General features: G+C 37.7%; 1 protein-coding gene, 1 long non-coding RNA gene and 1 pseudogene across 3 annotated transcripts in view; all 3 read right to left on the reverse strand.

Moving 5' to 3' along the window:
* LOC311615093 overlaps positions 1-27,658 on the reverse strand; it is a 629,078-nt gene that overhangs the window by 452,142 nt on the left and 149,278 nt on the right. The gene's annotated exons all lie outside the window — the stretch shown is intronic.
* The window catches only part of HTR2C (5-hydroxytryptamine receptor 2C), a 365,841-nt gene that overhangs the window by 137,400 nt on the left and 200,783 nt on the right, over positions 1-27,658 (reverse strand). The gene's annotated exons all lie outside the window — the stretch shown is intronic.
* Positions 4,134-5,279, reverse strand: LOC311615301 (beta-citrylglutamate synthase B-like; annotated as a pseudogene). Its single transcript has one exon. The product of its transcript is annotated as a beta-citrylglutamate synthase B-like (transcript).

Raw genomic sequence — 27,658 nt, forward strand, 5'->3', positions numbered from 1 at the left:
AAAAGCAAGCAAGAAAACAAATAAAACATAAGTAGAGTTTATCAATAAAATAAGACCAGAAAATGTCAAGCTAAAGCATCATTCTGAGCAAAACTTGAAGCAAGTAAGGGCCCTCATGTTGAAATGTCATCATGGGCTACATAATGGCTTCTGTTTAGTTAGGTAAACAAATGAGTTTCTTGCAATTAATTTGGTTCTTTGGAAATACTGAAGCATGTTTCTGAGAAAAAGTAGAGTTGTGAAACTCTATGGCACATTTTAAGATGTCTGCTCCTCCCTTTATTTGGTATTTAATTAGCTCATATAACTAATGGAAGTGTCGGGAAATAGCCCAGAAGCTTCCTTCAAAAGCTCCTGACCTCTCATCACTGTTTCTTTTTTTATTTCTTTTGGGATGAAATATTTTTCACAACAAGTGGACTCTTGGCTAGAGTAAGTTGAATACATGTGGAAGTATTATGTAAAACCCTCAAATATGATATAAAATATAGTGTGGCATTACCATTACAATAATTATTAGGGGAAAGTGAAATGACATCAGAGAAGAAGGGGAGACCATGGGACTCCCTTTTGGTTATTTACCTGAGTGTACCTCCATCGATTTGTATTCCTAGAAAGAAGAATGCGGAGGCCTACATACTTAGACATATTTACTCCAGCCCACTAGCATGGACTGAGGGGAAATCTTTTTTATAAAATTTCTTTATTGATAAAGGTATTACCTATGTGTCCTCATCTCTTTATTAACCCCCCAAACCCCCCCACCCCCGGATAATGTCCTCACCCCCCTGGTGTTCATGTCCATTGGTTGGGCCTATATTCGTGCATACAAGTCCTTTGATTGAACTTTCCTCCTTTCCCCACCCTTCCCTATCATTCCTCTGAGGTCTGGCAGTCTAATAGATGCTTCTCTGCCTTTGGATCTGTCCTTGTTCATCAGTTTATGTTATTCATTATATTCAACAAATGAGTAAGATCATGTGGTATTTGTCTTTCTATGACTGACTTATTTCACTTAGTATAATGCACCCTAGTTCCATCCATGCTGTTGCAAATGGTAAGAACTCCTTTTTTTTTTTTTTTTTTACAGCAGCATAGTATTCCATTGTGTAGATATACCACAGGTTTTTAATCCACTCGTCTGCTGATGGGCACTTAGGCTGTTTCCAAATCTTAGCTATGGTGAATTGTGCTGCTGTGAACATAGGGGTGCATATATCTTTTCTGATTCATGTTTCTAGTTTCTTGGGATATATTCCTAAAAGTGGAATCACTGGGTCAAATGGGAGTTCCATTTTTAGTTTATTGAGGAAACTCCATACTGTTCTCCACAGTGGCTGCACCAGTCTGCATTCCCACCAGCAGTGCAAAAGAGTACCTTTTTCTCCACATCCTCACCATGACCTGTCATTTGTTGATTTGTTCATGATAGGCATTCTCACAGGTGTGAGTTGATACCACATTGTTGTTTTGATTTGCATCTCTTGGATAATTAGTGACTTTGAGCATGTTTTCATATGACTCTTAGCCGTCCTTCTGTCATTCTTCGCAAAGTGTCTATTTAGGTCCCTTGCCCATTTTTTTGATTGGATTGTTTATCTTCCTTTTATTAAATTGTATAAGTTTCCTGTAAATGTTGGAGAATTAACCCATATCTGTGATGTCATTAGCAAATATGTTCTCCCATGCAGTGGGCTTTCTTGTTGTTTTGTTGATGGTTTCTTTTGCTGTAAAAAAGCTTTTTATTTTGATGTAGTCCCATTTGTTTATTTTCTCTTTAGTTTCTATTGCCTTTGGAGCAGTATCAGTGAAGAAGTTCCTTCGGCATATGTCTGAGATTTTTCTGCCTGTGAATTCCTCTAGTATTTTTATGGTTTCCCAGCTTATGTTTAAGTCCTTTTTCCATTTTGAGTTTATTTTTGTGTATGGTGCAAGTTGGTGATCTAGTTTCATTTTTTTGCATGTATCTGTCCAATTTTCCCAACAACATTTGTTGAAGAAACTGTCTTAACTCCATTGTAAGTTCATGCCTCCTTTGTCAAACATTAATTGGGCATAGCGATTGGGTCAATTTCTGGGTTCTCTATTCTATTCCATTGGTATATATGTTTGTTCTTGTGCCAGTACCAGGCTATTTTGTGAACAGTGGCTTTGTAATACAGCTTGATATCTGGTATAGAGATCCCACCTACTTTGTTCTTCTTTCCCAGGATTGCTATGGCTATTCGGGGTCTTTTTTAATTTCAGATGAATTTTTGGAAAGTTTGTTATAGGTCTGTGAAATATGCCATTGGTATTTTACTGGGGATTGCATTGAATCTATAGATTGCTTTGGTTAGTATGGACATTTTGATGATGTTGATTCTACTAATCCATGAGGACAATATGTTCTTCCATCTATTTATATCTTCCTCTATCTATGTTTTCAGTGTCCTGTAGTTTTTCACATATAGGTCTTTTAACTCCTTAGTAAAGTTTATTCCTAGGTATCTTAATTTTTTGGTGTGATGGTAAATGGGATTGCTTTTTTAGTCTTTTTTTTCTGTAAGTTCACTGTTGGTGTAAAGAAATGCCATAGATTTCTAGGCATTAATTTTGTATCCTGCTACATTGCCAAATTCATTTATTAAGTCTAATAGTTTTTGATTGAGTTTTAAGGTTTTTTATGTACAGTATCATGACATCTGCAAATAAAGACAATTTTACTTCTTTTCCAATTTGGATGCTTTTTATTTTTTCTTCTTCTCTGATCGCAATGGCTAGTACTTCCAGTACTATGTTGAACAGGAGTGGTGAGAGTGGGCATCCCTGTCTTGTTCCTGTTCTTAGGGGAAATGGTTTCAGGTTTTGCACATTGAGAATGATGTTTTCTGTGGGTTTGTCATATATGGCTTTTATTATGTTGAGGTATGATCCTTCTATTCCCACTTTGCTGAGTGTTTTTATTAAAAAAGGGGTGTTGGATTTTGTCAAATGCTTTATCTGCATCAATTGATATGATTATGTGATTTTTATCTCTTAATTTATATATGTGATGTATCATGTTTATTGATTTTTGGATATTGTATCATCCTTGTATCCCTAGGATAAATCCTACTTGGTCATGGTGTATGATCTTTCTGATGTATTGCTATATCTGGTTTGCTGGAATTTTGTTGAGGATTTTGACATCTATGTGCATGAGAGATATTGGCCTATAATTCTCTTTCATTGTGTTGTCTCTATCTGGTTTTGATATTAGGGTGATGCTGGCTTCATAGCAGGAGCTTGGAAGTGTTCCTTCCTCTTGAATTTTTTTGGAACAGTCTGAGGAGAATAGGCTTTAGTTCTTCCTTGAATGTTTAGTAAAACTCCCCTGTGAAGCTTTCTTGCCCCAGGCTTTTGTTTGCTGGGAGCTTTTTTTATTTTTTATTTTTATATTTAAACTAATGTCATTCTATATACATCGGAGTAAATGATAGTTTGTGTACCAGACATTGCAATACTGTTCATTTCCCTTTATCATTGAAACTTGCCAATTTTGTCATTTAAAAAAACCTTTATTGGGTCATATGCACATACCTTCCCACTCAAATTAAGGGAAAAACTAAAAACAGAAATAATGAATCCCAATAAGAACCCTCTCAAGACATCATAAACTATGAATATAAAGCTGCTAGTTAATATGGTAAAGGCAGAATTTTCAGATTTGTATAAAAAATCCTGTAATTTACATAGATGTTTTCCTAAACACATTATAAATCTTTGCCACCATGTAAAGTTATCCTACTCTGAAATTTATACCAAATGTACAAAAACAAAAACAAGGACCCTTGAAAAAATTTTGTGTGTTCTTTATGGCCTGAGAACATGCACATTTTTGAGTAATTAAAAGGGTAACTATGAGAACCTGACATTTTTCTGTATCTCACCTCTTCTGTCTAGCATATTTGTATCATTTGTAAATGCAAGATAGTAACATCTTACTAGCAGAGGTCTTGTCTATCTCCCTCTTTCTTCTCTTCTAACTAATCCTACTCAATTTTCTCTCATCTTCCTGAGCATATTCCATAACAACATTGCAAGTTGGTTAAAAAAATAAGAAAAAAAGAAAGTTTTACAGGGTTTTGTTGGCTAATTATTTACCAGTGGAGTCACTCCATCAGAAATTCAATTTCATTGGCTAGTAGCTGGTTCATGTTGAATAGGTCCCCTGGGAGCTTGGTGAGCAGTTCTTGCTCAGTTCTTTCAGGGTTGCTGTCAAAAGAACTGGAACTTGCACTCATGGTATAGACAGCAGTGCTGACTGGGGGACCCAGCTCTGGTTCACTAGTCTCACTGACCATGGACACCATGGAGAGCAGGGACATACACCGGTTGAGCTGGCCAGAGGGCATAAGGGAGGCGGCATAGTCTGCTATGATACTAGTTACATCTAGATTACAATCCTTATCAAATGCGATGAAATCTACATTTGCATTGGCTTCCCAGACACAGAAGGAGCCGTCATCTTTCATCAACAGGTCAATGCCACACACATCCATTCCCAGGATATTAGACACCTGGATAGCTAGCTGCTTCCCTTGTTCACTCAATGAGCACATCATTCCCACACCACCTAGTGAGTAGTTGCTTTGCATCTTCCCATCTGTTGAACAACATAACATGGTGCCAAACACACGAACTCCCACAACAATGACACGTATATCCCATCCATGAGACTCTTTAACATACTTCTGGAACAGATATGGAGCTTCATGGCAAATAAGATGGCTTAGATTAGCCAAATGGTGCTTATCTTGAGCCAAGAAAATAGCTTTGCCTCTATGATCTCTTGTATTCTTCACTACCATTGGGAACTCCCATACTTCTGCTTCATCAGTCATCTTAGAAAAAATTCATGACCACCATAAGAGAAAGTATTGGGCAGAGGAACACTATGGCCAGCCAATTCTTGAAAGGTCCAGAACTTATTCACACAGTTCAGAATGCCTTGAGGTCGGTTCATCAACCAGCATCCTATCTTCTCTAGGTGGCATTAGACAGTGATGTCACTATCACTTTGCACCCAAGGGGTTGGTACTGTCACTACCACCACCAGTAATTAGTTCTCCATTGATCCGCAAACACAGGTTTCCTTGCTCAATTGTCAGCACCACCTCATCCATCACCACGGTCCTAAAGTCCAGCTCCTCCTAACACTTGGCCTTTAATGCTCTTAAGATCTCTTTTTGGGGCTAGTCTTCCCTGATTTGATGATATGTCAAAAACAACAACGTGGCGGCCACGGAGCTACACATATTGACCTGCTTATTCTTCCTTTTCTTGGATTATTTCTTCCTGGATGTAAACTCCTTTTGATTGCAGGAGCTAGTAGAACAAGTCCAAAACCTACAGGGTGGGCCATCAGGAAGAGCGGGCTGGAACTCGAGGGCAGGAGTCCTCAGGTGAAACTGCTCTCTGCTGGAAGCTTTTTGATGACTGTTACAATTTCTTTCACATTTATTGGCCTATTGATATTTTTAGAATCTTTCCTATTGAGTTTTTGGAAGGTTGTACATTTCTAGGAATATGTCCATTTCCTATAGGTTGTCTAGTTTGTTGGATTAGAATTGTGCATAATATTTTTTAACAATCCTTTGTATTTCTATGGGGTCTGTTGTTATTTCATCTCTCTCATTTCTGATTTTGTTTATTTGAGTCATCTCTCTTTGCTTCTTGGTGAGCCTGGCTAGAGGTTCATCAATCTTGTTTATCCTTTCAAAGAATCAGCTATTGGTTTCATTGATCTTTTGTTTTTTTTTTTTTGGTCTCTATGTCATTTATAATATTTCTTCTCTGATCTTTATTATCTCCTTCCTTCTGCTCACTCTTTTTTAATTGTTCTCTTTCTAATTCTTTGAGTTGTAGAGTTAGATGATTTACTATAATTTTACCTTGTTTTTTGAGGTAGGTTTGTAGAGCTATAAATTTCCCTCTCAGGACTGCTTTCATTGTGTCCCATAGATTTTGGATTGTTGTGTTTTTGTTGTCATTAGTTTCCAGGATGCTTTTAATTTTTTTCTTTGGTCTCTTTGGTAAACCCAATCATTATTTAATAGCATGCTATTAAGCTTCCAGGTGTTTGAGATTTTTGGATTGTTTTTATTGTAGTTTATTTCTAATTTTATGGCATTATGGTCTGAGAAGATGCTTGGTATGATTTCAATCTTCTTGAATTTGGGGAGACTTTGCATGTGACCCAATATGTGGTTTATTTTTGAAAATGTCCCATGTGTACTTGAGAAGAACATATATTCTATGGCTTTGGGTGAAATGTTCTGAAGATGTCAGTAAAGTCCATCCGATCTAGTGAATCATTTAGGATTTCTTTGTCTTTGCTGATTTTTTGTTTAGAGGATTTATCCAGTGATCTCAGTGTTGTATCGGGCAGGCGGCCTGACTCAGAGCTGCCTGTCCGCCTCTGAGCTCCCACGGGACCATGTCCTTTACTAAAGGACATAGTAAAGTCCCTTACTATGATTGTATTGCTGTCAATCTCTCCTTTGATATCTTCCAGAAATTTTGTTATGTATTTGGTTGCTCCTGCATCGGGTACATATATGTTTATCAGGATTATATCCTCTTGTTGTATTGATCCCTTTAGTATTATGAAGTGGCCTTCCTTATCGCTTGGCCTTCACTTTGAGGTCTATTTTGTCAGATATAAGTATTGCCACCCCAGCTTTTTTTAAATTTTATTTCCATTTGCCTGAAAGATATTTTTCCATCCCTTCACTTTCAGTCTGTGTGAGTCTCTTGTTCTGAGGTGGGTCTCCTGTAGACAGCATATATATGGGTCATGTTTTTTATTCATTCAGCTACTTGATGTCTTTTGATTAGAGCATTTAGTCAGTTTATGTTTAAAGTTATTACTGAAAGATATTTGTTTGTAGACATATCTATTTTTGTGTCTGTTTTTTACCCCCTGTTTATTTCTTCTTTCTACAGTATTCCCTTTAGCATTTCTTGCATTGCTGGTTTGGTAGTGAAAAGCTCCTTTAGTCTTTTTTGTCTGCGAAGCTCCTGATTTCCCCTTCAATTTTGATTCATAGTCTTGCTGGATAGAGTATTCTTGGATTCAATCCTTTGCTTTGCAACACTTTATATACCTCTTTCTATTCCCTTCTAGCTTGATGTGTTTCTGTTGAGAAATCATTTGATAATCTGATGGGAGATCCTTTGTAGGTAACTCTGTCAGCCTTTAAGATTCTCTTTGTTGTTGCTATTTGCCATTGTAATTATGACATGTCTTTGTGTGGGTCTTTTGGGGTTGATCCTGCTTGGGACTCTCTATACTTGTGTAACTTTTTTCTTCCCCATATCTGGGAAGTTTTCTGTCTTTATTTTTTCAAATATATTTTCTAATTCTTGCTGTTCTTCTTGTCCTTCTGGAAGCCCTATTATACTTATTTTACTTCATTTCATGTTGTCCCAAAGCTCACTTAGGCTTTCCTCTTGCTTTTTAATTTTTTTCTCCAATTTCTGTTCAGATTGAGATTGTTTCTGTACCTGAGCTTCTAACTCACTAATTCGATCCTCTGATTCTTCTAGTCTACTGTTGAAACTTTCCATGGTGTTTTTGATTGTAGCTATATCACTTTTCATTTCTTCCTGATTCTTGCATAGGCTGTTGATTTTCTTATCCATCCAATGTTTAAATTCCACGACCATTACTCAGAATTTTTTTTTCTGTCATGTTGCATGATTCAATTTCACTAATTTCCTTTCTTGTAGACTCCTCATTATCTTTCCTCTGGGGATTGTGTCATCTCTCCATTCTGACTATCACCAGAAGGTTTATGCAAGTTGCATGGACTTGGGACTTATGCTGTGGAAACTTCACACCACCCGAGTTTCACTGAAGTGCTCTGACACTAGGACGTGTGGCTGCCATGGGTTGGTGGGAAGCTGGCTTGCCCAGGGTCAGTGTTTTCAGTGTTCAGTGTGGTCTTGTGTATTCACTTAGAATCAGGGACCCTGCTGGCACCACACTGTTGGCGTGTGCTTAAAATGAGTCCCCTAGAGCATACCAGGAGTCAGAGTTTCCCTGTGTCTGCACCAAGAATTGAGTATTAGAGTCTCTGTTGCCTCATGTGGCTTCTCACTGAGAATCAGGGTCTCCATGTGCACATGAACCAAGAGTTGGAGTCACTGACTCTTAGTGTGAATGCACTGTGAGTCAGGGATCCCAGGCGCACAAGTTAAGAAACAGAGTCAAGTTAGTGGTGCTCAGTTCTGCCTCTTGCTGGGAGAATTTGGGTCCAGGTCACCATGGGGGACTGGGTTGCACAATAGCTCTGTGGCGTGTCTGCACTGGGGAAAACTGACTTCTGTGTGTGCTTGCCCAGAATCAAAATCAGGTGGCACTGCCGATCTGCATGGGCTTTGGGTTTGGTCACCTGATGGTGTTGCGGGGAGCAGATTCCAGTCTCTCAAATTCCAGTAGCAGCACTGCAGTCCACACTCACTCTCTCAAGCTCAAATTTCCTGTAGGGGAGCTGCGGCTTGAGCGAGGGGCGGGTCTATCAGTTACTATGGTGTTGCCTGAGAGCCTGCAGGGAGGGGGATAGGCTCTTTGACTCACAGAAATCTGCTCCCAGAAAGTCTGCATTCTTGTTGTCTGCTAGTCTGAAGCTGTGGTCGCAGTTCTGTCCCCAGTGGCTGCAGGGTCCTGGTTTGCATCTTAGATGCAACTGGGTGGTGCTGAGGCCAGGATCCTAGTCTCAAGCAGCTCTGTTTCTCAAGATGCCATGGTCTCTGAGCCTACACTGGCTGCCCAGAAGTGTCCGCTTTGTGCGCTGGGCTCTGCCATCTAAGACTGCCCAGTTTGGCAGCCCCTTGGAGGACCTTCAGAATCATACTGTCCCTAGCTCATACACACACACACACCACACATGTCTACACTCTCTTCTAAGGTTCCTCATTCTCTCCTACTCTCTCCCTCCCTACCTTCCTGCCAGTCACCATCTTGATCTCTCATTACTGTTTCTAATAGTATAATTAGATCAGGCTTTGAAGTTAGCTTTTACAGAGACTCCTATTTTCTCAAGTCAAAGAGAAAATTAAGAAAGCTTATTATCTTATATTTGGAACTTCATACAGCTAAAATGGCATATGAATACTTCAGAGTCGGTGCTAATTATTCACCTGATAGCTCCCATAATGCTACTGCAAAATCTCTTGCTAATTCCAAAATTACAATGCTGTAATTTAAAATAAATTATTATGTATTGCTCTCAGGAATATGGTACAATAGTTTTCAAAATGGGACATTTTGGAATACAGGAGATGATTTTTGTCCCTATACTTCATTGCAATACTGCTTTCAACACAGACTCTCTGTGGCTCAGGAAATGTACTCAATTTTAAGGAAACTGCAGTGGACTTTTAAAATTAAGATCACATGCACATTATAGAATATAAAGATGCTGTATTATAAAGTTGTGCACCTGAAACATATAATTTTGTTAACTAACTAGAGGCCTGGTGCACAAAATGTGTGCATGGGTAGGGTCCCTAAGCTTGGCCAGTGATCAGGGCTGATCAGGGCCTTCCTTCATTCTGCACTGCCCCCTCATGGTCAGCACATATCATACTGAGTGATTAAACTCCTGGTAGTTCAATCTCCTAAGGGGACACTTTGCATATTACACTTTTATATAGATAAATTTGTTGCCTAGGATAGGAATCCTTTATGACAGCTAACAAAGTACAGTATTTCTGCAATAATAGTTATGATGATGATGTTGAAAATTGCAAGTGTCTGTTTTGTGACAGCCAGAGTTGTTGTAAACATTGTATAAGTAGCAATTCATTTTAGTGGATAGTATTACTGAACACTGGGCACTTGGCTTCCTTTCCTTAATCCACCTGACCCTGGTGACACTAATGGGAGGAAGACCATGTCTATCTACACTAATAAAAGCAAAAGATGCAAATTGACTACCTTTGCAACACCCACCAGCCAATCAAGAGTGAGTATGCAAATAATACAATAAAGATGGCAGGTTAATTTGCATATGCATATGCATAGTGGCTGGTGGCAGAATGCTTGCTTCATTGCCATGGAAATGACACAGGCATTCACCACCATCCCAGCTGCTCTGGACCTCTGGATAGCATGGGAAGGCGGAAAGGCAACTCTGGGCTAGAGTTAAGGCAGAAAGGCGGCTCCTGCTGAAGTGAAGGCAATGCCAGCAGCCAGGGAAAGGAAGGCCCATTCTTGCATGAATCTTTATGCATTGGGCATCTAGTAAAGAAATTATTTACTTTGATGATGGTGGATATAGGTTCTGAACCTACCGTCATCAAAGAATGATAATGGTAATCTAACAAAAAAAAAGGTTCCTTTATTTACCTATTATCTTTTGCCATCTTAATGTGCAATGATAAAGAATTTTGTTTTTAATTTACTTAGATGAAGAAGTTGAAAGACAGGCTAGGCAGTTATTCTAGTCTTATCCTCACCTGCCACTCTTACCTCCAAACTCTCATATAATAATTAACATAGGACAAATGGGCTTTTGAGATTTAAGCCTTTCTTTTCTTTTTTTCTTGTAAGATGGTCGCTTTTTCTCTTCCCTTCAGAATGTTACCATTTTATTCAACACATTCCTCAAGCCTCCTTCTCTCAGTTCAAATCTTGTACCGGAGCAGTTAAAGCTGCCTAAGGCCATGCCACATGACCACGAATAGGTGCTGGCTTAAGAAAGAGGTTCCCCTAAATCAGCTGCCAAGAGTAAGAAGGCCCGTCCTTCTGCCTTTCCTCTCTGCTGGGAGCACCCAACACCCCACGCCTTGGAAAGCTACATTTCCAAAGCTACACACTCCCATTCCACCACAACAAAGCTTCCCCAGGACACACAACATAGCACCCTCTACCCAAGTCCCTAGAAAAACAGCACTACTGGTGACTCCTCCCTGAACATGCCTCCTGCAACCCTGGGCCAAGATGCCTCAGACCCTCTGGTCCCCTGTGGGCACCTGCATTCTGGTTTGGAAGCAGGGGAGTCAGGTGAAGTGAGGCTGAACCCAGGGCAATTTTCAAAAACCCAGGAGAGTCTAGACTGCTGGTAAGCTGAACCTCATCCACTCACCACCCAAGTCGGGTAACACCACAGCCAGGCTGGACACTTGAAGGGGTTGCAAGTTTCAATCTACCCTGCAAGACTCGGTGTTCCTTGCAAATAATTCTATTTTTCAGGGAGGAGGAATTTTGATTATTAGACTCATGGCATATGCCAACCATTTGTAACCAAAAACCATTTGTAACTAAGTGGTGATATAAATGATGCTAATAAATGCCAGAAAGTTTATATGTTGTGATTTACCTTATTGTTATTTTATCATTCTGAGTGGCATTCATTATTAGTGATCTGTAGCAAAGACTGCTTTTCTAAAAATATCATCTTGATGGAGAAATTAACATATTGAAACTAAAGTTTCTTATCCCTTGAAATTCACTAAGAGCAACTGTTTTCCACAATGGCTGCACCAGTCTGCATTCCCATCAGCAGTGTACTAAAGTTCCATTTTCTCCATTTCCTTGATAGTACTTGTCATTTGTTGATTTTTTGATAGTAGGCATTCTGACAGGTAGGAGGTGATACCTCATTGTAATTTTAATTTGCATCTCTCTGATGATTAGTAACTTTGAGATTTTTTCATATGTCTCTTGGCCATCTGTATGTCCACTTTGGAGAAGTGTCTATTTATGTCCTTTACCCAGTTTTTAATTGGATTGTTTGTCTTTCTTTTGTTAAGTTGTATAAATTTATATTAGAAATCAAGGATTTAGTGAGAACATTTATTTTTAGTACTAAGATAATGCATTGTCTTTAATGTGACCAACAGTAGAGTATTATGGTTAAGGAGTGTTTTTATGTGATAATTAATACCATAGCATAGTATTTAACATTGTATGGAAAATACACTGGGTTTTCACTAAATTGTAAACCGAAGAATATAAGTACCGTATGAAAATTCTTTTGTGTAGCCAACATAATAGTGGCCTGACATCAGTCAAATACCGAAAGTTATGTAATCTCTTATCAACATTACCATTAAAAAAATATTACATGCGATTGAATACTTTGGTCATTGAAGGCCATGTTGAAATACATACATTTTCTCACGCAAAAATACCAACCATTGTTGATTGGTTAACCAATGATTAACCTGTTACTGGCAGAATCAATGCTAGATATGCTTGGGAAGTCCTAAGTGCGCAGAGCTCTCTTGGTGTTAAAAGGCTGGAATGCTTCAGTGATCAGAACGTAAATATAGACTCCTCTGCTGGTTCTCATACTACTTACCTTTGTGTCATTAGAATAATCAGTTAACCTCACTGAACCTGTAAAATGAGGGAAGCTCAGTTATTTGAACTTTAAATTCTCTTCTAGTTCTCAGACTCTAGGTATAACTTAGTAGCTATCTAATTATCTGAGGAATATAGAGATGTTCAAACCATTATTTCAGGACCATTGAAATTATAACAGGGCAATGCTTATGTTAATATTATTAATCTACTGCAAAATTAACACTTAGATCTATTTAAAATTACACAAAGGAAGCAAATAATTTTATTAAATTCTGGCTAACCATTTCAAGTATTTGACTTCCTAATACCCTTATCTTAACACATGTATAAAGAAACCTCTTGTATAGGTGATAAGTACAAAGTCAATTTTACTGTTATGTCCCAGTAGGACATTCTTGTCCATTTTCCCTAACTGATGAGACCAGACCTCATTCCAGTCTGACTGTAGATATTTCAGTCATATCCTGTCTGCCTTGGCAAAATTTCTTTAGCTTGATTAATACTTGTTATCAACTTCCCAAGTGAGAACATTTATGGAATAATGTACTTTTTTTAAAACCATTAGCCCTATTTACTCCTGATAACACAAACAATTAATTTAGTCTTTAATTAATTTAAGGGTAAAAAGTAGAATATGTGGGCACTTTTGTACCCACAAATGTTATATAATGTACATCACAATCTTGTGTAATCAATGAAACTGAACTTGTAATAATTAGAAAACCTTATATTAAATGGTCTTCACCATAACTTACCTTAGGCCCGTGGTCGGCAAACTGTGGCTCTTTGGCCCCTTGACTGTGGCTCTTCCACAAAATACCACAGCCTGGGCAAGTCTATTTTGAAGAAGTGGCTTTAGAAGAAGTTTAAGTTTACAAAATTTGGCTCTCAAAAGAAATTTTAATCGTATTGTTGATATTTGGCTCTGTTGACTAATGAATTTGCCAACCACTGCCCTAGGCCAACCACAGGTGGATTGTAGTTAAAAGGGATACAATTTAACAGAAAGAATGGTGTAGTGGAAAGAGAATAGGGTCAAGGGTGCACATGATTCCTGGTATTAGTGTTAACAGTGACAGGTTTTACTATCAAAAGCATTATCATCCTCTATGGTTGTCATTGTAATTAAGGGGAAAAGGAACACTGGGTTACAGATGCTGCACTCAATTCTCTATCGTACCCTGATATATGACAATAATGTTACTATTTCCTATACCCACCTCTTTGTGCCACTGTACATATTAAATGGAATAAAAAGCTCAATCTTTGGTGTCACACAGTGCAAATACCAATACCACTTCTGAGCTAAGATAGTTTTCAAATCTCTTTAACCTCCAGCTTCTTATCTTTAAAAATGGAACTAATCATACCCAACTTTAAGCATTGCAATATTAAGTCATATATAGAAATAATAATAATGAAATGAGATGCCACATGTGAAAGTGCTTTTAAATTGTAAAGGTATTTAACATGTAAGACTGTTAAATGATATACTACAGAATTTCCAATTCATTATTTATGATATATAGATGTATTTAGAATTGGCAAGCCTTGATTTTTTTACTTTATTTTTATTATTTTTTAATAATATTTGGTTCATATGATCTTCCACTGAACCATTTAACAAAGAACAAAGAGACACATGAAAGTAAAGGAAGGATATGTGCATTTGGAATTGGGGAAGAGTTAAACTATGAAGGCCATCAGAATTCTTGGCCAAAGATGCAATAATAATATTCTATTTTCAATAAATCTATGTAATTAATTCTTAGAGGCATCAAACTTCAAGATGTAGGAGGACAAAAATGTTACCTTATAGATTTAAAGTGATAACACTGGTACCAAAATAGGATAGCTTTTTAAATAAGTTGCTTAACTGAAGTCTCATGAATTGCATGCAGCAAGCCATACCCAGGAATAAGGTAATCATGGAAACAACTCAAAGGAAGCCAACAAACTTTGGCCTTTCCATCTATAAGAGTTTTCCTACAAGATGAGATATGTTATCACAAGCCCTTTATGGCTGCAGATTTACAAATACCAAGATATTGGAGCTAGACTCAATAAAACTTACCTTTCTAGGATAAATTATTTTAGGGAAACTCAGTTTTATCTGAGGGGTATTTTCAACTACAATGAACATTCTCCTAAATAATTTAATGTGTACTGTTTACCATATGAGAGTCACACTTTGTCGGAATATTTATCTGAGTGATCATGTATCACTAACTAAAGACAATATCCTCAGCATGGTGAAGAGAGATATTTAATCTTCACTTCCAGTAGCTTTTGCCCTTGGATATCATCATTGGGTGACAAAAGATGGGGACAAAAGGTAACAAGTCAAGAAAATTGGGTCTTAGAAAGGTAAAGAATAGAATGTAAGATTGTCTAGATGGGACTTCTTTGGCATCATTAAAGAACTAACTAACTAAATGTTATTTCATTTTTACCTGAGGAATTTCAGAGATGGCACTGTTGTGTTGGACATGTAGCACATTATTTTAATAACTAAAAACAGTTTCTGTTCTCTGCAGTTTATTGATGGTTTTTAAAAGTGAGATCCAGAGATGTTTAAAACCTGCTGAAAACAATGTAATTCATAGGCATCTGGAATTCGGACTTGACTCCAGGCATATCTGTCTCCAAAGGGTCATATGCAAGTCTCTACAGATATCTATGCTGCATTTAACAGTCTTAACTGTCCAATAGTGAATTCACACTGTCATATATGTTGTATAGAAGAGCTACTCATAGAATACCTAGTTCTGAGCTCCTCTGTTTTTATTTTTAGTTCCTATTTGTTTTGAGTTGTTTGAATCAGATTTTACAGACATATTTCTTCTACAAATCCAATGTTTTCTGTGGTTTTTGTATATCTAACACTTAAACTTTATGCAAATTAGACTTTTAAAATGGCAATATTTTAGCAAATCAGACCTCTAGCATTTCTTGTATTTCCCATATGTTTGCAGCTATTGAGCATCAGCCAAAATTATCTCATTGTAGATAAATACCTTAACATCTTACCATGGAGGTATCCAAATTGATTACTATAAGCAAGAAGGTAGGTATTTTTAATATTAAGAGGAAAACTCGAGGGAAAGTTACAACAACATTATCTCTGAGCCCTGTGATCCTACAATTCTGATACCCAGTGTTCTTAGCTGAGAAATGGGAATGTGGTTTAAGCTATCCCATTTTCCTACTTATTATTTGGACATAAAATTATTATAAACTTAGGTGTGGGAGGGAAGCATTCTAATGTTTTCTAAGAAGAGAAGAAACTTAGTTTCTTCTACCCCATATTATCCTTCTCTCATGTAAAGTCAATGGATTAACTTTTCTTAAAGTAATTGTGCTTTGATTCTGTGTAGATTAAAGGAGGGGTGAGAAAACTGTAGACTGTCAATTCTTTTTAATTTAATTTTTTAATTACTGTTGACATTCAATCTTATTTTATATGAGTTTCAGGGGTATAGCAAGTGGTTACTAGTAGACAGTTATATAATTTATGAAGTGGTTCCCCCATAATTCAAGTACTGTACCCAACTGAAACCATACATAATTATTACAATATCATTTACCATATTCCTTATTTTTTACTTTACATCCCCATGATAATTTTGTAGCTACCAATTTGAATTTCTTAATCCATTCACTTTTTTTCAAGTGGACCCAGCCTTCTAATCTCCCTACCCTCTAGCAATCCTTAATTTGTTTTTGGTATCTATGAGTCTGTTTCCATTTTGTTTGTTTGTCTATAGTGTCCTTTAGATTCCACATATATGTAAAATTATATGCTATTTGTCTTTCTCTGTATGACTTATTTCACTTAGTATAGGCCATCCAACTTGTCATAAATGGCAGCATTTCATTCTTTTTTGTGGCTGGGTAATATTCCATTGTATCATTGTATACACTGTGTGGCCAGATTATTATAATCTCTGAAAGCATAATAATATTTCCACTCAGTATATATATATATTAGAGGCCGGGTGCATGACCTGGCCAGGAGGAAAGGACATGGGTGTTGGGCCAGCTTGCCTACTGGTCAAACTGATGGAGGAGACAAGTTGCATATTAATCTTTTATTATATAGGGTATGCACTGAGTGGCCATATTATTATGCATTCGGAGATCATAATAATCTGGCCATCCAGTGTATATGTACCACTTCTTTATCTAGTCATCTATTGATAGGCACTTGGGTTATTTCCATTTGTCCTGTATCATAAATAATGCTGCAATGAACATAGGATGCATATATATATTTTTGAATTAGTGTTTTGGATTTCTTTGAATGTACACCCAGAAGTGGAATTGCTAGGTCATATGGTAGTTCCATTTTTATTTTTTTGAGGAACTTCCATACTGTTTTCCCTAGTGGCCACACTAATTTGCAGTCCTACCATGGATTATGTCAATTCTTGATGCTTTCATATGCATATATTTTGTGTAAGTATACATTCCCATAAAGCCTATATAATAAAAGCCTAATGTGCTAAGTGTCTGGTCATCCGGTCATCCATTCAACCAATCAAAGCATAATATGCTAATGATATGCTAAGGCTACTCAACCATTCATTATGACGTGCACTCACCACCAGGGAACAGTCGACTGGTCACTATGACATGTACTGACCACCAGGGGGCAGATGCTCTGACCAGTAGGTTAGCTTGTTGCTGGGGCCAATCAGGACTGAGTGAGATGGGCCTGACACGCCCTGGAGCCCTCCCGTGATCCCTCCCCAGCTGGCCAATCTCTCGCGTCCCTCCCTGGCCTTGATCATGCACCTGTGGGGTCCCTTGGCCTGGCCTGCCCCCTCTTGCAATCTTGAAATCTGGGAACCCTCAGGGGGCTCATTGACTGTCAGGTAGTTACATCTATATAATAAAAGCCTAAGCAACCATTATGGTGGAATGGCCGGAATGACCAGTCACTGTGATGCACAATGACCACCAGGGGGCAGACACTCAATGCAGGAGCTGCCCCCTGATGGTCAGTGCACTCCCACAGGGGGCACGCCTCTCAGCCAACATAGTAACAGTGGCAGGAGCATCTCCTGTCTCTGCGGCAGCACTAAGGAGTAGCAAGCTGAGTGGTAAGGAGCGAGGAGTCCTGGACTGTGAGAGGGCACAGGCCAGGCTGAGGGACCCTCTCACCCCCAGTGCATGAATTTTTGCACTGGGCTTCTAATAGATAATATAGAATAATGAATTAGCTACCTGGAAAACTATTAAAATAGTGAAATTCACCCAAACGGAAGAGCAAAAATAACAAAAATGAGACAATATAATGATAGTTTAAAGGATATCCGGTATAAGATCAAGTATACTAATACTTACATTATAGAAACCCCAGAAGGAAAAGATAAAGAAAGTGTATTTGAAGAAATAATGGCTGAAACCTTTTTTTAACATGCTGACTGAAGGAAACAGACATCCAGGTCCAGGAAGCACAGAGAGTTCCAAACAAGATGAGCCCAACAAATAAATGGGGGGACATATTGTGCTTATGGATTGGAAGGATTAATATTGTTAAAATGTCCATACTCCCTCAAGCAATTTATAGGTGCAACATAATCCCTATCAAAATACCAGTGGTACTGTTCTCAGAACTAGAACAAGTAATCTTAAAATTAAAATGAAATCACAAAAGATCCCAAATAGCCAAGCAATATTGAGAAAGAAGAACAAAGTGGGAGGCATCACACTCACTAATTGCAAACTATATGACAAAGTATCATATTCAAAATAGTATGGGACTGTCACAGAAGTAGACAGATCAATGGAATAGAACTGAGAGCTCAGAAATAAACTTCACTTAATATGGTCCATTAATTTATTACAACAAAGGCAAAAATATACAGGGGAAATGACAGTCTATTCAATATTTGGTGTTGGAAAACTCTACAGATACATTCTTAAAAATAAAATAGGACCATTTTTTATGCCATATATAAAGACAAACTACGCATAAATTATAAACTTAAATATAAGACCTGAAACCATAAAACTGCTAGAAGGAAACATAGTCAGTAAACTCTTTGACATAGATCTTAGCAATATCTTTTCTGATATATCTCCTCAGGCAAGGGCAACAAAAGAAAAAATAAACAAATGGGACTACATGAAACTAAAAAAAAAAAAAGAAAACAAAAAAAACCCTAAAAAAAAACCTTTTGTTGGAACCATCAACAAAATGAAAAGACAACCTACTAAATGGGAGAATATATTTGCAGATGATATATGTCTGATACAGGGTGAATATTTAAACTATACAGTATAAAGAACTTATACAATTCACAATTTAAAAAAAGCCAAACAATCCAATTAAAAGTGGGCAGAGGATCTGAATACACATTTCTCCAAGAAAAACATACAGATGGCCCATAGACATATGAAAAGATGCTCAACATCAGGGAAATGCAAGTCAAAACCACAGTGAGCTACACCACAAACCTCTGAGAATGGCTATTATAAAAACAAACTATAATTGAAAAATTAAAATTTTAAAAAGTCAATAAATAGCAACTGTTGGCAAGAGAAAAGGGAACCTTCATGCACTGTTGGTGGGTTTCTAATTAATGCAAGCGCTATGAAAATCTGTATGGAGTTGCCTCAAAAAATAAATTAGAAAAAGAACTATCATATGGCAGCAATTCCACTGAAGGAAATGAAAACACTAATTCAAAAAGATATATAGACCCCTTTGTTCATGGCAACATTATTTACAGTAGCCAAGATATGAAAGCAAGCTGTATGTCCATTGACAGGTAATGGATAAAGAATATATGGTATCAATATGCAATGGAAGATTACTCTATAATAAAAAAGAATATCTTGCCATTTGCAACAACATGGATGGATCCAGAGGGTGTTATGCTACATGAAATAAGTCAGAGAAAGATAAGTACCATATGATTGTACTTATATGGAGAATTTAAAGAACAAAATGAATAAACAAACAAAATTAAAATAGACTCATAGAGAAGACAGAATAATGGTTGTCAGAGGAGAGAGGAGTAGGGGATTGTTTAAAAAGGTAAAGGGGGAATAAGAGGTATAAAATTCCAGTTACAAAACAAATGAAACATACTGGTGTAGTGAACAGCCAGGGAATATAATCAGCAATATTATAATAATTGGACAATGATAGATGGTTATTATACTTATCATGGTGATCACATTGTAAGGAATCCTATCTAATAAAAAGGGAATATGCTAATTGACCCTCACACCATCACAAAGACGGCAGCACCCACAGCCAATAATGAGAGAATATGCTAATTGACTGGATGTACTCAAATATGGCAGTGCCCACAGCCAATAAAGAGGGAATATATTAATAGACTGTCTCACCCTAAAAAATGGTGACATCCACAGCCAATAAGCAAGAAATATGCTAATTGACTGTCATGCCCTAAAAGATGGTGGTGCTCACAGCCACAAGATGGCAGTGCCCAGTCTCCTTAGCTGAGCTGTCCAGGGCTGCCCAAGGCTCAGGTAACCAGGGCCAGCTGAGGCTTACACTGCCAGCAGTGACAGCAGCAGAAGTGTGATGGGGTGTTGCCTTCCCCTGATCGCCAGGTTGCCTCCCACCCCTGAGGGCTCCTGGACTGTGATAGGGGGCAGGCCAGGATGAGGGACCCCCCCCCCTTCCGGTGCATAAATTTTCATGTACTGGGCCTCTAGTATATATATGCCAAATTACTATGTTCCACACTATATTACAATGTATAATGTGGTATGTCAATTATAATTTAACTAGAGGCTAGGTGCACAAAATTCAGGCATAGGGGTGTGTGTGTCCCTTAGCCCAACCTGCACCCTCTCAAATCTGAGACCCCTCTCACCATCCAGAACTGCTGGCTCCCAACTGCTCGCCTACCTGATTGCTCCTATCTGCTTCTGCCTGCCAGCCTGATCACCTCCTAACCATTCTCCTGCCAGCATGATCAATGCCTAACTGCTCACCTGCCAGCCCAAATGCCACTAACTGCTCTCCCATGCCAGTCTTGTCACCCCTAACTGCCCTCCCCTGCCAGCTTGGTTACCCCTAACTGTCCTTCTCTGATGACCTGGTCACCCCTAACTGCCCTCCCTGCCAGCCTGATTGCCCCTAGCTGTCCTCCCCTGCTGGCCTGATCTCCTACAACTGCCCTCCCTTGCAGGCCTGGTTTCTCCCTTCCCTGCTGGCCATCTTGTGGTGGCCTTCTTGTGTCCACATGGGTGTGGCTATCTTTGACCACATGGGGGCAGCCATCTTGTGTGTTGGAGTGATGGTCAATATGCATATTACCTCTTTATTATATAGGATAACATTTTTAAAAACTCAATTTTTCAGTTTTTAGAGGTCTTGGCAATTTTTTTATCCTAATACTTAAGATACATTCTAATTAACATCACCAGTAATTATAATTACTGTAATTAGTTTCTTTCTGAATAAGGCCCATAACAGGTTAGCCTCCTTGCAGGAATCAACCAGGAAAGAATTAATGACATTTTAAATTTTCACTGAGAAGCTGCAACACTAGGAGGATCTGACTCAACATTCCATAGCGTGCATGGCTGTAGTTAATGAGAAACATCAAGATATTCAATTCCTTGTAAGTGTAAAACATGATAAAACATGAATCATAAATCTTTTGAGCAGCAACGAAATAATTACACTAAAATAATTGGGCATTCTGCGGAAGTTCAAATTTTTGGTTGTCCTTTATTTTAATTACCACAAAAGGATAATTAATCTGTTTCAAAATCTTTCCTATAAAACTCTTCCTGGGCCAAAAGTTTGAAGCAAACAATTTTTTTTTTTTGAGAAAGTGTTACTGAGGGGGAAGTGTCAGCTCCCCTGAGAGCTGTAATTTTTCTGATAGTTCTTTGAAAAGCAGACCATGGAAAGTATACTTGGAGAAGACTGACATAATGTCATTTCTCCCCAGACATAAGTTCAAATAGGAAGATAAGATCTTGAATTTGAGGTATCATAATGAATTTCCAAAAAAAAAATTACCCTGACTTTGTCCTAATCTATACTTCGCCTAAAGTTGGAAAGGTTATATTGATTAAGCATTATATATCACTAGAATCTGAAATGTATATGAAATTTTCTGGGAGGGGCAGGGAATTATAGTTTTCTCCTATTTTTATTAATATCATTGAATAAAAAATGCAGGGCTGATTCTTGGATTTTAATAGAATTGTCTTGTTCTTCAAACTCTTATCTAAGTAGAAAATATATAGGAAATTAATTTTCTCATTCTGAGGAATACTTGGGGAATTTAAAATTCAGTTTGCATGCTTTTATTTCTGCATGGAAAGGAAATCCTAGCTTTGAATAATTTTAAAAAGGTACACTTTTTAGCCTGACTGGTTTGGCTCAGTGGACAGAGCATCAGCCTGCGGACAACTGAGGGGTCCCAGGTTCGATTTCAGTCAAGGGCATGTACCTTGGTTGCTTGCCTATCTCCAGAGGGGGATGTGCAGGAGGCAGCTAATTGATGTTTCTAACTCTCTATTCCTCTCTGTAAAAAAATCAATAAAATCTATCTATATATATTTTTTAATATATTTTATTGATTTTTTTACAGAGAGGAAGGGAGATAGAGAGCTTGAAACGTCGATAAGAGAGAAACATCGACCAGCTGCCTCCTGCACACCCCCCACCGGGGATGTGCCCGCAACCAAGGTACATGCCCTTGACCAGAATCGAACCCGGGACCTTTCAGTCCACAGACTGATGCTCTACCACTGAGCCAAACCGGTTTCGGCAAAATCTATATTTTTTAAAAGGTACACTTTTTAGACCAAAACTGTATGGAAATTTTATAATTTCTTTTTCCTGGTTATTTAATTTAATCCCATCTCTTATACTTCAGATGGGTTCTCTCAAGCATTTTCACTTATAGTCAACAAATGGATATTTCTTCCCTGTGAAATCATAAGGACTTTCATGTGACCAAAATTTTCATGACTTGTTTTTATTCTCTATCAACCTTCTTAAAACGTTAAAATACAATTCTGAGAGAAAGTTCTCTGCATGAGTAAATTGATGCATTGCATTCACTTAGTTGCTTCCATTAAATTTTAGAAGAACCTTACAAAATTGGTGAGGTTGTGTTGTATAGAGTCCTCGGGGGAACTAGGCCCAAGAACAGACAGTTCATTCTCATTCAGGGTATACAGTGGCTCAGAAAAAGACTCTTACGTGTGTGTGTGTGTGTGTGTGTGTGTGTGTGTGTTTAATTTGGCAAGAGTCTGTTGCCCAGAAGTGAGTGACTTGTACAAATGCATGCCAAAGACTATATAGCTTGGCAGATGTCAACAGTTATAATTGCTTTCATTATTTCCATTCCCCATGGTTAGTCAGACTATTTTGTGCCACAGTCACTTATTAAAATGAAACCAGAATAAAGAAGCAGCCAAAACTCTTTAGCAATGATGGCTTTTAGAGGAAAGAGCAAAGAAAACTTTTTTTTTCATCAATAAAAGACAACATAAAAAATCATTTTGTGTGAGAAAGCTAGGGAGAAGTAGGCTGATATATTGGGCAAGGTAATTTCAGGCTAAGTGTTAAAGGAACTGTGAGGTTGAAATATATGAATTTGCTAATATTTATCTCTTTTTACTTACATAAATATCAATGTCACATAGTTCAACCTTATATTATTCATTTCCTACAGAACAAGTTTATAATAGCTAAGGACTTTAGGGTTAGATTGTTTGGAGGCAAACCCCACCTCTGTCACTTAAAATTTGTGTGATTTTTGGTTAAACTATTGCACCTCTCTGTGCCTTCAGGTTCTCATCTGCATTGGTAGTATTAATACAGGAATATTACAAAATCACTATTTGCCTCAAAGATTTTAATTAGAACATGATATTTCAGCTCTCCATTAGTTGCCCTTAGTTAGAAACACTGAATTTAATCACTGCCAATTTTTTTAAAATTCCAGAAATTATTCAAGGTTGATGCTGAAAAATAGATTACCTAATGAAACTAAATTAGTGCTAGATTTTGTAACTTATTTAAATTATTTGAATATTTTTTCTAAAAAGAAGAAAGTTCATTGGGGGTGAGGGGGCGCAGCTAGAGCTCTGTATTACTAATGTTAAGGAAGGACCAAAAACAGACTGAGCATTCACTAAATATTTGGTGACCTGAAATGTTGACAAAGGATCCCAAAGTCTTCAAAGGCCATTTTCCCCTTTGACCATTTAAACTGTTCAGAATGAGGCATGTCTTAAAACATAAACAGAAAGCTAATGGGACTAGAAGCAGATAAAGAAATATGAAAGCAGAGAAGAGCAATAAAGGAAATGTCAGGAGAGCTGGGAAGAGGGCGGCATAGGTAAACACTTGTACATGCTGCCTCTCACAACCACATCAGAGCTGCAACTGAGGATCTTATCTGAGACCTGAAAAAACCACAACTGTGGAGACCACTGAGCAGCTGTGGGGCCCTGGTCGGAGCCGACCAACAGATTCCACAGAAAGGTTGGATTTTGCCGGGGATAATGTGAGGGGTCTAGTTCCCAACAGTGGAGGCAGCAGCTGCAGAAGCTGCGGTAGAGACAAAAGCAAGCGCTGGGACCGCAGAAATCTGTGTCCACAAAAGCCCCCTGCTGCTGGATCTGGCTTGATCTGAGAGAGTGAACGGGGGTCCTCAAGGTTGTTAATAGTGGGGTTCTCTAGGGAGCAACCCATTCTGATCGGACATGGAGGAAGAACATAGGAGTTGGAAAGGTGTGCAGTCTGTAAGTGCGCGAAGACTTGCCCATTGCGCACCTAGGCTGGTTCTCTTGCAACTCTTTGCTTCTGATTACAAAGGAGAGACCATCCAGATTGGCTAGCCCTGAAAGACAGCAGGGGGAAACTGCTTTTCTGGAAGCTGGGAAGCAGAGCAGGGAGAGACCATCTGGGATTCAGCTCCAAGGCAAAATCTGTATGGAGTGCCATAGAGAAAGAAGGCTAGAGCAGCTAAAAAGACGGGGACATCAATGCAGAAACACTGCCACCTAGGGACTGGAGTACAAACTAACTGTGTTTATTACTAGTTTTATTTAATAAAAAACCAAGAAACTAAGAAATGGCCATCTTAAAATTAAGCACTAGCTTACAACACAGAAGTGCAGCGGAACACAGGGAACTGCAATACTGTCTGGACGGAGAAACAGGCTTGCCAAACAGAATAATGAAGGAAGTGAACGGCCTTCACAATTGCACACTTTTTTTTTTTTTTTTGCTATTTTTTAAATTTTTATTTTATTTTCATTTTTTTGCATCTTTTACTTAAGAAACGATTTTTTTTCCCCTTTTTTCCTCACTTGATTTTACCTTTCTAATTATTACATTTTCAGGTGCAATCAGCATTATTACTACTGCTATTTTAACTTTTTTGTTTCCTTTTCCTTTTTTTTTAAGTGCCATTTTATTATCTCTCTATTTTACATTGGAATTAGTGTTTTTCATTCTATTTTCATTTCTCCTTTAGCATCATTTAACCCTATCTCAACACAACCTTTACACCATGACTCTCTTCCTAACCTTTCCCCCTTTGCTATCCTGTTTATCTTAACCCTTTCCTGCTTTAGATTTTCCCCACTCTTTCTGTCTCCCCATTGCTAAAATTTCTACCCTACTTATATATATAATTTCCAATTCCCCGTGCTAAGTGCATACACACCCCTGTTTAAGCTGTATTAACTAGCAAAAAAAAATTGTTTTCCTCTCTGTCTTTTTGATGCTTTGTGTGTGAATGTTGATTATATTGTATTTTTATGCTTTTTAGTGAGATTATTTTGCTTATTCTTTTGTTGTTGCTGTTGCTTGTTATTTTTTTATTTGCTTTTTTTTTTTTTTTTTTTTTTTACTTCTGTTTTCCCTTCCTTTGCTGGATATTAGTGAGTGTTGTAGTTAATATTATTCTCCAGGTACTGTTGCCAGCATTTCCAGGGGTTAGTAGTTGTCCTATTGAAATTATCTACCCATATATATAGTTTGTTCCCCTTTTCTCTCTTAGTCTCTTTCTTTCTTCTCTCTCTCTCTCTCTCTCTCTCTCTCTCTCTCTCTCTCTCTCTCTCTCTCTCTCTCTTTTCCTCCCTGAATCCTGATTTCATTCTAACATTCCTTTTTTCCCCTTTCTTTTTCTTTTTCTCCCTCCCTCATCTCTTTTTACTCTTGTTCTTTCTCTCCTATCCCCTAATTTGCCTTTTCCTAGTGGTCACCTTTATTGGAGGTTATTAATATCGCAAATACATTTCTGTTCATTGCCTTGTGTGTTGTACCTGATTGTGCCATATTTTGTGCCTTTAAATCAATGCGGGAGAGAGAGATCTACATAACCAGACATCCTGAAAAGGGAGACCATGGGGAGACAAAATAAAAAGCCCACAAATAAAAGAAAAGCAGGAATCACCAGAAAAGGAAGTAAACTAGTTAGAGGCAAGCAACCTACCAGAGCAAGAATTCAGAGTAATGAGCATAAGATGGCTAAAAAAAATGGAAGACAAATTTGACAATATGAGGAAGAACCAAGAGGAAATGAAGAAGAACCAAGAGGAAATGAAGATGAACCAAGAAGAAATGAAAAATGACATCGCTAGTATGAAGAACTCAATAGAAAGCATCAAGAGTAGACTAGATAAAGCAGAGGACTGCATCAGTGAGCTAGAAGACAAGATGGAAAAAAAATATCCAATTAGAGCAGCTTCTAGAGAAAAAAAATTAAAAAGCAGGAGGAGAGCCTACAGAAACTTTGGGACAATACAAAACAAAACAATATTAGAATACTAGGCATTCCAGATGGAAAGGGAACTGAGGAAGGCATAGAAAAACTGTTTCATGAAATAATGAGAGAAAACTTTCCTGAGATAGAGAAGAAAAAATTCACACAAATCCAAAAAGCTTGCAGAGTCCCAAGCAAAATGAATCCCAAAAGACCGACACCAAGGCACATTATAATTAAATTGGCAAACACCAACGACAAAGTAAGAATCTTAAAAGTGGCCAGAGAGCGAAAGAAAGTTACCTACAAAGGCTCCCTCATCAGATTAATGACTGATTTCTCAACAGAAACTCATGAGGCCAGAAGGGAATGGGATGAAATATACAAAGTCATGCAAAGGAAGGGTCTGAATCCAAGAATACTGTACCCAGCAAGGCTATCAGTCAAAATTGAAGGTGAAATCAGGAGCTTCATAGACAAAAAAAAAGAGTAAAGGAATTTATCTCCACCAAACCAGCAATGCAAGAAATGCTAAAGGGTCTACTGTAAAAATAAAGAAATAAGAAGCGAAGAAGGAACACAGGGGTATAGAATAAAAATGGTGTCAAATAAGTACCTATCAATAATAACTTTAAATGTAAATGGACTAAATGCTCCAATCAAAAGACAAAGGGTAACAGATTGGATAAGAAAACAAGACCCATATATCTGCTGGACACAAGAAACCCATTTCAGAAAAAAAGACGCACACAGACTGAGGGTGAAGGGATGGAAAAAGGTTTTCCAGGCAAATGGAAATGAAAAAAAAAAGTTGGGTTGGCAATACTTATATCTGACAAATTAGATCTCAAAGTGAAGGACATAAAAAGAGATAATGAAGAACAGTTCATAATACTAAAGGGAGCACTTCATAATACTAAAGGTAGCAATCCAACAAGAAGAAATAACCCTGGTAAATATATATGCACCCAATACAGGAGCACTCAAATACATTTAAAAAAAAACCGCTGGAGGACATTAAAGGAGAGAGTAGTAGGAATAGAATCATAGTAGGAGATTTTAATACTCCACTGTCACCTTTGGACAAATCATCTAAACAAAAAATCAACAAAGAAATATCAATCCTAAATGACTCATTAGACAAGATGGAATTAATCGACATCTTCAGAACATTCCACCCCAAAGATACAGAATATACATTCTTCTCAAGTGCACATGGGTCATTTTCAAAGATAGACCACATGTTGTGACATATGCAAAGTCTCTTCAAATTCAAGAAGATAGAAATCATATCAAGCATCTTCTCAGATCATAATGGCATAAAACTGGAAATTAACTACAATAAAAATAATTCAAAGAAATCAAACACATGGAGACTAAACAGCATGCTATTAAACAATGACTGGGTTACCAGAGAAATCAAGAAAGAAATTAAAAACATCCTGGCAACAAATGACAATGAAAACACAACAATCCAAAATCTATGGGACACAACAAAAGCAGTTTTGAGAGGAAAGTTTATAGCTCTACAAGCCTACTGCAAAAAACAAGAAAAAATGGTAACAAATTATCTAACTCTACAACT

Source organism: Pipistrellus hanaki (genome assembly GCF_964339955.1).
Source record: "Pipistrellus hanaki genome assembly, chromosome: X".
In the NCBI taxonomy this organism is placed as follows: domain Eukaryota; kingdom Metazoa; phylum Chordata; class Mammalia; order Chiroptera; family Vespertilionidae; genus Pipistrellus; species Pipistrellus hanaki.